The sequence below is a fragment of the Panulirus ornatus genome, chromosome 55 (genome assembly GCF_036320965.1).
Source record: "Panulirus ornatus isolate Po-2019 chromosome 55, ASM3632096v1, whole genome shotgun sequence".
NCBI lineage: Eukaryota > Metazoa > Arthropoda > Malacostraca > Decapoda > Palinuridae > Panulirus > Panulirus ornatus.
Window position 1 is genome coordinate 39,939,724 of NC_092278.1, and position 12,963 is coordinate 39,952,686.

The 12,963-nt window shown below is 41.0% G+C and overlaps 1 protein-coding gene across 3 annotated transcripts in view; it reads right to left on the bottom strand.

Annotated features, from left to right (window-relative positions):
• Positions 1 to 12,963, bottom strand: part of Sur-8 (leucine-rich repeat protein shoc-2) — a 203,127-nt gene that overhangs the window by 128,977 nt on the left and 61,187 nt on the right. The gene's annotated exons all lie outside the window — the stretch shown is intronic.

The following is a 12,963-nucleotide window of genomic DNA, read 5'->3' on the forward strand; positions in this document are numbered from 1 at the left end:
TCCCCAACACTCAGTGGAGGCTTGGTGTAGAATGACATGCATATCATAACTATTCCATTTTCATTCCATAAATCCAACATGAAGTTCCTCTTTCTTCTATATATAACACATCCTCTAAAGTGTGCAAACAACTGGTCTTTTGCCTAAAAACTGTGAATGCATCAGAGCTTTAGCTAAAGCACCTGCTGGTGCTGACTTATCACAACACGATATTACAGTATGGCTACAATGAGAAGGATTAGATCAAGTGCATGGAATGAGAGAGGGTATGTCTGGTGGCACAGCGCTGATCACATCCAAAATCCACCTAACTGTATATTCTGCACAAACTAAGCCCCATTTAGCTTACCATACAACATGGAAACTAGCAGAGACCACAACTACCACTGTTCACATCCTGGTCCACTTGCCTGATAACAGCCACCAGACATTCACGAATCACAAACAAGGATTGCTCAACATTGGAGGGATAGCTATTCATTCACTATCAGATTGAAAAATAGAGGTCAAGGTAAAAAATTAGAAAAAATCTCTGAACTGCAGAATTTCGGCCAAGAACACATACACAATTTATATCCTCATATCTTACATATCAACATAATGAGCAGCTAGAATAAGTAGATGGGATGACTTAACAGACAATTTAAATTAATCTAGCAACTGATCATCTACATTGGTTCCTCACACTTACTATTCACATTAATCCTTAGGTGATGAAATGCCTAATTCTAATGCCTACTTTAGTAAGTTTAAGAAACTGATAGAGGAAAGCAGAGAAAGAGTAAACAAACATTTTCAGAAGAAAACTGATTGAAAATATGACATTATACCGGAAGGTAAAAAGGATGGAGGAGGAAATGTGAGAAGTAAAGATGGGAAATTGCTGAAGATGGAAAAAGCATTTTGAAGAACTGATGAATGAGTAAGAAGGTGAGGCAGCAGTCATTACATGCATTAGTATGGGGCATGGAAGGAAAAGCATATAAGTGCAGGGAACTATAGCAAGACGTAAAAAGGGCAATAATGCGGTTCAAAGTAAGAAAATACCTGCAGTGGATGGGTAAACAGCTGCAATAATGAAGAATGGAGGAAAAAGTGTGATTGAGTGGAGGGATTTATCAAGCAAATTACCATGGAAGCAAAAGGTACCTTAGGTCTGGGTTAAAACTATAATTGTTTCTTTAAAAAGAGGAAAAGTGCTATGAGTGTATGTAAGAATTATAAGGGAATTAGTCTGTTGAATATACCAGGAGAAGTGTTTGCAAGAGTGTTGACAGACAGAGTGATGGAGGTGACAGAATGCAGAAAAGGTGGGGCAAAGGTGAAGATTTGTAGAGGCCTTCAGAAAAGAGAATGTTTGGGAGAAGAGAGTGGTGTGAGTAAGTGAGCATGGAAAGGAGATTTGTGTGAGGAGGTATCAGGAGAGATTGAGTGCAGAATGGAAGAAGGTGAGAGCAAATGACGTGAGGGGAGTGGGTAAGGAATGGGATGTATTTAGGGAAGCAGTGGTCGGCTTGCACAAAAGATGCATATGGTATGAGAAAGGTGGGTGGGCAGATTAGAAAGGGTTATGAGCTGTGGGATGATGAAGTAAGATTGTTAGTGAAAGAGAAAAGGGAGGCATTTGGACTATATTTGCAGGGAAGCAGAGCAAATAACTGCAAGATGTATGGAAAAAAGAGGCAAGAGGTCAAGAGAAAGGTGCAAGGGTTGAAAAAGAGGGCAAACGAGAGTGGGATGAGAAAATCATTAAATTTTAGGGATAATAAAAAGATGTTTTGAAAAGAGGTAAATAACGTGCTGTCAATGGATTGAACCAGGGTATGTGAAGCGTCTGAGGTAAACCATGGAAAGTTCTGTGGGGCCTGGATGTGGAAAGGGAGCTGTGGTTTCGGTGCATTATTACATGACAGCTAGAGAATGAGTGTGAACGAATGGGGCCTTTGGTGTCTTTTCCTAGCACAACCTCGCACACATGAGGGGGGAGGGGGTTGTTATTCTATGTGTGGCGAGGTGGCGATGGGAACAAATAAAGGCAGACAGTATGAATTATGTACATGTGTATATAGGTATATGTCTGTGTGTGTATATATATGTGTACATTGAGATTGTATAGGTATGTATATTTGCGTGTAACCAAGATGTGAAAAAAGGTGAGATTGGTAGTATGTTTGAGGAAAGGAACCTGGATGTTTTGGCTCTGAGTGAAACGAAGCTCAAGGGTAAAGGGGAAGAGTGGTTTGGGAATGTCTGGGGAGTAAAGTCAGGGGTTAGTGAGAGGACAAGAGCAAGGGAAGGAGTAGCACTACTCCTGAAACAGGAGTTGTGGGAGTATGTGATAGAATGTAAGAAAGTAAATTCTCGATTAATATGGGTAAAACTGAAAGTTGATGGAGAGAGATGGGTGATTATTGGTGCATATGCACCTGGGCATGAGAAGAAAGATCATGAGAGGCAAGTGTTTTGGGAGCAGCTGAATGAGTGTGTTAGTGGTTTTGATGCATGAGACCGGGTTATAGTGATGGGTGATTTGAATGCAAAGGTGAGTAATGTGGCAGTTAAGGGAATAATTGGTATACATGGGGTGTTCAGTGTTGTAAATGGAAATGGTGAAGAGCTTGTAGATTTATGTGCTGAAAAAGGACTGGTGATTGGGAATACATGGTTTAAAAAGCGAGATATACATAAGTATACGTATGTAAGTAGGAGAGACGGCCAGAGAGCGTTATTGGATTACGTGTTAACTGACAGGCGCGCGAAAGAGAGACTTTTGGATGCTAATGTGCTGAGAGGTGCAACTGGAGGGATGTCTGATCATTATCTTGTGGAGGCTAAGGTGAAGATTTGTATGGGTTTTCAGAAAAGAGAGAATGGTGGGGTGAAGAGGGTGGTGAGAGTAACTGAGCTTTGGAAGGGGACTTGTCTGAGGAAGTACCAGGAGAGACTGAGTACAGAATGGAAAAAGGTGAGAACAATGGAAGTAAGGGGAGTGGGGGAGGAATGGGATGTATTTAGGGAATCAGTGATGGATTGCACAAAAGATGCTTGTGGCATGAGAAGAGTGGGAGGTGGGTTGATTAGAAAGGGTAGTGAGTGGTGGGATGAAGAAGTAAGATTATTAGTGAAAGAGAAGAGAGAGGCATTTGGATGATTTTTGCAGGGAAAAAATGCAAATGAGTGGGAGATGTATAAAAGAAAGAGACAGGAGGTCAAGAGAAAGGTGCAAGAGGTGAAAAAGAGGGCAAATGAGAGTTGGGGTGAGAGAGTATCATTAAATTTTAGGGAGAATAAAAAGATGTTCTGGAAGGAGGTAAATAAAGTGCGTAAGACAAGGGAGCAAATGGGAAATTCAGTGAAGGGCGCAAATGGGGAGGTGATAACAAGTAGTGGTGATGTGAGAAGGAGATGGAGTGAGTATTTTGAAGGTTTGTTGAATGTGTTTGATGATAGAGTGGCAGATATAGGGTGTTTTGGTCGAGGTGGTGTGCAAAGTGAGAGGGTTAGGGAAAATGATTTGGTAAACAGAGAAGAGGTAGTAAAAGCTTTGCGGAAGATGAAAGCCGGCAAGGCAGCAGGTTTGGATGGTATTGCAGTGGAATCTATTAAAAAAGGGGTTGACTGTATTATTGACTGGTTAGTAAGGTTATTTAATGTATGTATGACTCACGGTGATGTGCCTGAGGATTGGCGGAATGCGTGCATAGTGCCATTGTACAAAGGCAAAGGGGATAAGAGTGAGTGCTCAAATTACAGAGGTATAAGTTTGTTGAGTATTTCTGGTAAATTATATGGGAGGGTATTGATTGAGAGGGTGAAGGCATGTGCAGAGCATCAGATTGGGAAGAGCAGTGTGGTTTCAGAAGTGGTAGAGGATGTGTGAATCAGGTGTTTGCTTTGAAGAATGTATGTGAGAAATACTTAGAAAAGCAAATGGATTTGTATGTAGCATTTATGGATCTGGAGAAGGCATATGATAGAGTTGATAGAGATGCTCTGTGGAAGGTATTAAGAACATATGGTGTGGGAGGCAAGTTGTTAGAAGCAGTGAAAAGTTTTTATCGAGGATGTAAGGCATGTATACGTGTAGGAAGAGAGGAAAGTGATTGGTTCTCAGTGAATGTAGGTTTGCGGCAGGGATGTGTGATGTCTCCATGGTTGTTTAATTTGTTTATGGATGGGGTTGTTAGGGAGGTGAATGCAAGAGTTTTGTTAAGAGGGGCAAGTATGAAGTCTGTTGGGGATGAGAGAGCTTGGGAAGTGAGTCAGTTGTTGTTCGTTGATGATACAGCGCTGGTGGCTGATTCATGTGAGAAACTGCAGAAGCTGGTGACTGAGTTTGGTAAAGTGCGTGAAAGAAGAAAGTTAAGAGTAAATGTGAATAAGAGCAAGGTTATTAGGTACAGTAGGGTTGAGGGTCAAGTCAATTGGGAGGTGAGTTTGAATGGAGAAAAACTGGAGGAAGTGAAGTGTTTTAGATATCTGGGAGTGGATCTGGCAGCGGATGGAACCATGGAAGCGGAAGTGGATCATAGGGTGGGGGAGGGGGCGAAAATTCTGGGAGCCTTGAAGAATGTGTGGAAGTCGAGAACATTATCTCGGAAAGCAAAAATAGGTATGTTTGAAGGAATAGTGGTTCCAACAATGTTGTATGGTTGCAAGGTGTGGGCTATGGATAGAGTTGTGCGCAGGAGGGTGGATGTGCTGGAAATGAGATGTTTGAGGACAATATGTGGTTTGAGGTGGTTTGATCGAGTACGTAATAATAGGGTAAGAGAGATGTGTGGTAATAAAAAGAGTGTGGTTGAGAGAGCAGAAGAGGGTGTTTTGAAATGGTTTGCTCACATAGAGAGAATGAGTAAGGAAAGATTGACCAAGAGGATATATGTGTGAAAGGTGGATAGAACAAGGAGAAGTGGGAGACCAAATTGGAGGTAGAAAGATGGAGTGAAAAAGATTTTGAGTGATCGGGGCCTGAACATGCAGGAGGGTGAAAGACATGCAAGGAATAGAGTGAATTGGAACGATGTGGTATACCGGGTTCGACGTGCTGTCAATGGATTGAACCAAGGCATGTGAAGTGTCTAGGGTAAACCATGGAAAGTTGTGTGGGGCCTGGATGTGGAAAGGGAGCTGTGGTTTCGGAGCATTATTACATGACAGCTAGAGACTGAGTGTGAACAAATGGGGCCTTTGTTGTCTTTCCCTAGCACTACCTCGCACGTATGAGGGGGGAGGGGGTTGTTATTTCATGTGTGGCGAGGTGGCGATGGGAATGAATAAAGGCAGACAGTATGAATTATGTACATGTGTATATATGTATATGTCTGTGTGTTTATATATATGTATACGTTGAGATGTATAAGTATGTATATTTGCGTGTGTGGACGTATGTATATACATGTGTATGGGGGGGGGTTGGGCCATTTCTTTCGTCTGTTTCCTTGCGCTACCTCGCAAACGCGGGAGACAGGAACAAAGTATAAAAAAAAAAAAAAAAATATATATATATACATGTATATATGTATGTATTTCTTTCTTTCAAACTATTCGCCATTTCCCGCGTTAGCGAGGTAGCGTTAAGAACAGAGAACTGGGCCTTTGAGGGAATATCCTCACCTGGCCCCCTTCTCTGTTCCTTCTTTTGGAAAATTAAAAAAAAAAAAAAAAAAAAATGAGGGGAGGATTTCCAACCCCCCCGCTCCCTCCCCTTTTAGTCACCTTCTACGAAGTTTGAAAGTATATATATATTCTTTCTTTCAAACTATTCGCCATTTCCCGCGTTAGCGAAGCAGCGCCAAGAACAGAGGACTGGGCCTTTGAGGGAACATCCTCACCCGGCCCCTTTCTCCGTTCCTTCCTTTGGGGAAAAAAAAAAAAAAAAAAAAAAAAAAAAACACCCTCTTCTGCTCTCTCAACCACGCTCTTTTTATTTCCACACATCTCTCTTACCCTTACATTACTCACTCGATCAAACCACCTCACACCACACATTGTCCTCAAACATCTCATTTCCAGCACATCCATCCTCCTGCGCACAACTCTATCCATAGCCCACGCCTCGCAACCATACAACATTGTTGGAACCACTATTCCTTCAAACATACCCATTTTTGCTTTCCGAGATAATGTTCTCGACTTCCACACATTCTTCAAGGCCCCCAGGATTTTCGCCCCCTCCCCCACCCTATGATCCACTTCCGCTTCCATGGTTCCATCCGCTGCCAGATCCACTCCCAGATATCTAAAACACTTCACTTCCTCCAGTTTTTCTCCATTCAAACTCACCTCCCAATTGACTTGACCCTCAACCCTACTGTACCTAATAACCTTGCTCTTATTCACATTTACTCTTAACTTTCTTCTTCCACACACTTTTCCAAACTCAGTCACCAGCTTCTGCAGTTTCTCACATGAATCAGCCACCAGCGCTGTATCATCAGCGAACAACAACTGACTCACTTCCCAAGCTCTCTCATCCCCAACAGACTTCATACTTGCCCCTCTTTCCAAAACTCTTGCATTTACCTCCCTAACAACCCCATCCATAAACAAATTAAACAACCATGGAGACATCACACACCCCTGCCGCAAACCTACATTCACTGAGAACCAATCACTTTCCTCTCTTCCTACACGTACACATGCCTTACATCCTCGATAAAAACTTTTCACTGCTTCTAACAACTTTCCTCCCACACCATATATTCTTAATACCTTCCACAGAGCATCTCTATCAACTCTATCATATGCCTTCTCCATATCCATAAATGCTACATACAAATCCATTTGCTTTTCTAAGTATTTCTCACATACATTCTTCAAAGCAAACACCTGATCCACACATCCTCTACCACTTCTGAAACCACACATCCTCTACCACTTCTGAAACCACACTGCTCTTCCCCAATCTGATGCTCTGTACATGCCTTCACCCTCTCAATCAATACCCTCCCATATAATTTACCAGGAATACTCAACAAACTTATACCTCTGTAATTTGAGCACTCACTCTTATCCCCTTTGCCTTTGTACAATGGCACTATGCACGCATTCCGCCAATCCTCAGGCACCTCAGCATGAGTCATACATACATTAAATAACCTTACCAACCACTCAACAATACAGTCACCCCCTTTTTTAATAAATTCCAATGCAATACCATCCAAACCTGCTGCCTTGCCGGCTTTCATCTTCCGCAAAGCTTTCACTACCTCTTCTCTGTTTACCAAATCATTTTCCCTAACCCTCTCACTTTGCACACCACCTCGACCAAAACACCCTATATCTGCCACTCTATCATCAAACACATTCAACAAACCTTCAAAATACTCACTCCATCTCCTTCTCACATCACCACTACTTGTTATCACCTCCCCACTTGCGCCCTTCACCGAAGTTCCCATTTGCTCCCTTGTCTTACGCACTTTATTTACCTCCTTCCAGAACATCTTTTTATTCTCCCTAAAATTTAATGATACTCTCTCACCCCAACTCTCATTTGCCCTTTTTTTCACCTCTTGCACCTTTCTCTTGACCTCCTGTCTCTTTCTTTTATACATCTCCCACTCAATTGCATTTTTTCCCTGCAAAAATCGTCCAAATGCCTCTCTCTTCTCTTTCACTAATACTCTTACTTCTTCATCCCACCACTCACTACCCTTTCTAATCAACCCACCTCCCACTCTTCTCATGCCACAAGCATCTTTTGCGCAATCCATCACTGATTCCCTAAATACATCCCATTCCTCCCCCACTCCCCTTACTTCCATTGTTCTCACCTTTTTCCGATTCTGTACTCAGTCTCTCCTGGTACTTCCTCACACAGGTCTCCTTCTCAAGCTCACTTACTCTCACCACCCTCTTCACCCCAACATTCACTCTTCTTTTCTGAAAACCCATACAAATCTTCACCTAAGCCTCCACAAGATAATGATCAGACATCCCTCCAGTTGCACCTCTCAGCACATTAACATCCCTGGGGATAGGGAAGAAAGAATACTTCCCATGTATTCTCTGCGTGTCGTAAAAGGCGACTAAAAGGGAAGGGAGCGGGGGGTTGGAAATCCTCCCCTCTCATTTTTTGATTTTCCAAAGATAGGAACAGAGAAGGGGGCCAAGTGGGGATTTCCCTCAAAGGCTCAGTCCTCTGTTCCTAAAGCTACCTCGCTAACGCGGGAAATGGCGAATAGTATGAAAAAAAAAAATATATATATATATATATGTTCATACACGTACATATACATATCAATATATACACACATCCATATACATACACATACACAGCCGTATACATATTCATACTCACTTGCCTTCATCCATTCCTGGTGCCACCCCGTCCTAAAGGAAATAGCATCACCACCCCCCGCGCCATCGAGGTAGCACCAAGAAAACAGACAAAAAAAACTTTATTCATTCACACTCAGTCTCTAGCTGTCATGTGTAATGCACCAAAACCGAAACTCCCTATCCACAAACAGGCCCAATAGACCTTTCCATGGTTTAACCCAGACGTCTCACATGCCCTATTTTAGTCCACTGACAGCACGTTGACCCCAATATACCACATTGTTCTAATTCCCTCTATTCCTTGCATGCCTCTCACCCTCTTGCATGTTCAGACTCTAATCACTCGAAATCTTTTCAATTCATCCTCCCATCTCCATTTTAGTCACCCACTTTTCCTTGTTCCCTCCACTTCTGAAACATATATCCTCTTTGTCAATCTTTCCTCACTCATTCTCTCCATATCTTCAAACCATTTCGACACATCCTATCCAGCTCTCTCAGCCATTCTCTTTTTCATTACCAAACATCTCTCTTACCCTTTCATTATCTACTTTATCAAACCACCTCACACCACATACTCTTCTCAAACATTTCATTTCTAACACATCCACCCTCCTCTGTAGAACTCTATGTATAGCCCATTCCTCACAAGCACATAATATTGTTGCATCTACTATTCCTTCAAACATACCCATTTTCACTCTCCAAAATAATGTTCTCTCTTTCCACACATTCTTCATCACTCCTAGAACCTTCACCCCCTCCCCCACTCTATGACTCACTTCAACTTCCATGGCTCCATTCGCTGCCAAGTCCACTCCCAGATATCTAAAAGACTTCACTTCCTCCAATTTTTCTCCATTCAAATTCACATACCAACTAACTTGTCCCTCAACCCTGCTGAACCTAATAACCTTGCTGTTATTCAAATTTACTCTCAACTTTCTCCTTTCACACTCTTTTCCAAACTCAGTCACCAACTTCTGCAGTTTCCCACTCGAATCAGCCACCAGTGCTATATCATCAGCAAACAACGACTAACTCACTTCCCAAGCCCTCTCATCCCCAACAGATTGCATCCTCATCCCTCTCTCTAAAACCTTTGCACCTACCTCCCTAACCACTCCATCCATAAATAAATCAATTCATGTGATCATCACACACCCCTGCCGCAGACTGACCTTCACTGGGAAGGAATCACTCTCTTCTATTCCTATTCATACAAATGCATTACACTCTTGATAAAAACTTCTTGCTGCTTCTAGCAGCTTACCTCCTACACCATCCGTATACTCTTACAACTTTCACATAGCATTTCTATCTACCCTGTCATATGCCTTCTCAAGATCTATAAATGCTACATACAAATCCATCTGTTTTTCAAAGTATTTCCCACACACACTCTTTAAAGCAAACACCTGATCCACACATCCTCTACCACTTCTGAAACCACACTGCTCCTCCCCAATCTGATGCTCTGTACATGCCTTCCCCCTCTCAATCAATACCCTCCCATACAATTTTCCAGGAATACTCAACAAACTTATGCCTTTGTAGTTTGAACAGTCACATTTATCCCTTTGCCTTTGTACAATGGCACTATACATACATTCTGGCAATCCTCAGGCACTTCACTATCATCCATCCATACATACATACATAATAAGTTTCCAAGGGCACTTTCGTGTAATGATCACATCATCAGGGGAGATACAGGAATGAGATAGAAGACGTAGAACAATCAGTTGACATACAAGGAAGAGATGTAGCTAAGAAGCTATGGGTGAAAGAATGTGGCCTTTTTTGTCTGTTTTCCTGGCACTACCTCACTGAAGCAAGAGGTAGCGATGCTGTTTCCTCTGGGGTGGGGTAGCGCCAGGAATGGATGAAGCAAGCAAGTATGAATATGTACATGTGTATACATGTCTGTGTACATGTATGTATATGTATGTATATGTGAAGGTATGGGCATTTATGTACATACATGTGTATATGAGTGGATGGGCCATTCTTTGTCCATTTCCTTGTGCTATCTCAATGACCTGGGACACAGAGATCAAGTATATTAAATACTAATAAAAAATATGCATACATCAACACTATTTGCTTTATGTGACTTCACTACATGTGATTTCACTTTTCTAAGACAAACCTACTTATACCAGTCCCTCTTTTGATGTCATCAAAATTTGCTACTAAGTGCAGTAAAAAGTGCACCAAAACTTATTTTTCTCTATGTTTACTGTTTGCTATATGTGATTTCATGCAAGGTTTCTGCATAACATAATCCCTGCATTAAGCCAGGGATAGGTGTCCTTTAGCCTGCATCATGTACTCAACTTACTGACCTACCCATGGGGAAAAAGAATAACTGGGCTGCCTGTGAACCAACAGATACGACCAAGATTCAAGCCTATGTGGGCTTGAGCCCAGGTAGCTCGCAAATGCATCACAGTCAGCAACACTCAGTGGTACATGGCAGGGGTCCATTTAAAAAGCATTCCTTACTTTGTCCTGCTTGGAACTTTGATTCCTCTTTGGCTTTCATTCTAGCATCTCCAGCAGTGTAATTCTTCAGCAAAGTACTGTACTTAGTATAAAAATGCATTTGGCAATTGGACATTTCATTGCTAGCTAATATTTCATTACAAATAAGATATTAAGTATGTCCACCAGAGCTCAAATCTAATGCAAATGGTTTGGTTGAATCATTCTGAAATTCTCTAGCTTAATTTTCTATTTCCCTTTTCTTATAGGCTAATTTTACCCCACTTCTAAAAATGGTTCCAGTTCTATTCCAATAATAATTCTTGGTCTGGAATTTCACAAAATGGCAATTGACCTTCAGAGAACAGTACTGTCAATGAGGCTAAGGAGGAAAGGATCTGGGGGCAATAATGTGAACACGTCTAGAATGTGCTGAGCACAATGTTTTTCACTCCGCCTGTTTCTTGTGCAGCTCTTAACAATGCCTGTTTTATCACACAACTTTGAGTATTTGTTCAGTGATGAATAATAAAGTATCGTAAAAGAAACTGGAATTTCAATAGCACAGTAAAATTGACACGTCCTTGAGGAGAAGAAAGGAGCAGCTGATGCAAACCTACATGATGAAAACTCCCAACATCGTCTCTCTTGTTTGTTCCTGATTGTACTTACACCATAATCTTCCTCTCAAATTATTCAACTACATTCATTTACTTCATTCCTAATTTCAAATACAAATAATAATTTGATCAAACAGAGTTTTCCCAATTATAAATAGGAGCTCAGAAAAGCTTCGTGTTTGTAATGACAAGCAGCAATTAAGACATTTCTATATTCATTTGCACACTGATGTCAAAGCGGGTTGCACCCAGCAACTAACACACAAATGTCTGCTTAAAAATAAATGAAATTTGGCTGTAAAGAGCACATCACCTACAAGCAAAATCAGCTGTAGCCAAGTTGGTATTAAAAAAGGGGATGTACACATACTGAAGGGTTACCAACCATTATTAATCCTGTACTACATTTCCTTTGCTATCAAAAAAAGACTCATTAGGAAATTTTATAAGTCTATTCATCTAACAATACTTCAATTTTTCGCAATGAGTAAAACCGGGAGCCTCACAAGTCTCTTTAAAGAGCCGCATGCAGTTCTGGAGCCACATGTTGCCGACCCTTGGGTTAGTGTATGAAGTCTGAAGGGTCTGGAATGTGAAGGATACTGGGTTACAAAGTTGTGAAAGGTGGCAAAAAGAGAGAGTGGAGGGAGATGAATGTCACTTTCTACATTTCTTATACCACCTGGGAATCCAGTAAATGCTGTATGTCCATCTGATTTCTCTTCTGCTCATTCGCCCATATACATCTTGTCCCTCCCTACTTAATGAACAAAAACATACGAAGCTGTCATATGCAATGCATTACACATGACAGATGTCAGCAAATGAGGCCTTTTTTTGTCTCTTCTAGCGCTACCTCACTAATGCAGGAAATGATGGGCAAGTATGAAAAAACATATGAACAAGTAAAACACCAAACAATCAAATTCTTTAGTCACAACCTCATAAACATATCATTTCACAAATCCCTCCTAAACATTTCAAGAATGTCATTTGTGATTTTCTAAATCGGCTCCCTCACAATCCTACTACTACACTTACCTTCAGAAATAAGCATACCAATTCCTTTAAAGGTTCTGCAATGATTATTTAGATACTATACCTCTTACAGAAGTACAAGGTAGAACAATCACTGCCTCAATCTATTCCTTTGGGAGTATGCTCTTTTCCAAAAAAGCAAAATTCCCTTCCTTCAGCACATACCCATGACTAATTAACTAGTCTAAAAAATTCTTTATTAAATATAACACTAATATTCTACTTTATCATTTCGTTTCTCATATGATTACTCCCATACTTAAGTTTTCCACCATCATAACCAACAGTGCTTCTTACCAAACCATAATCTCTCTCTCCATCTTGGTCTCAAAAATATCCACTTACGTCATATCACATGGATTATGACACCTTTCAATTCTGATCTATAAGAAATTTACCAAAGCATAAATCATTCAATATAAACCAATGCTAAACCACTTCAAATGCATATTTAACCGTTAAATCTCAATTAATCTCACTAATTCATGTTTCATTAAAGAATAAAAATTACATGAACCTCAGATTATGGTGA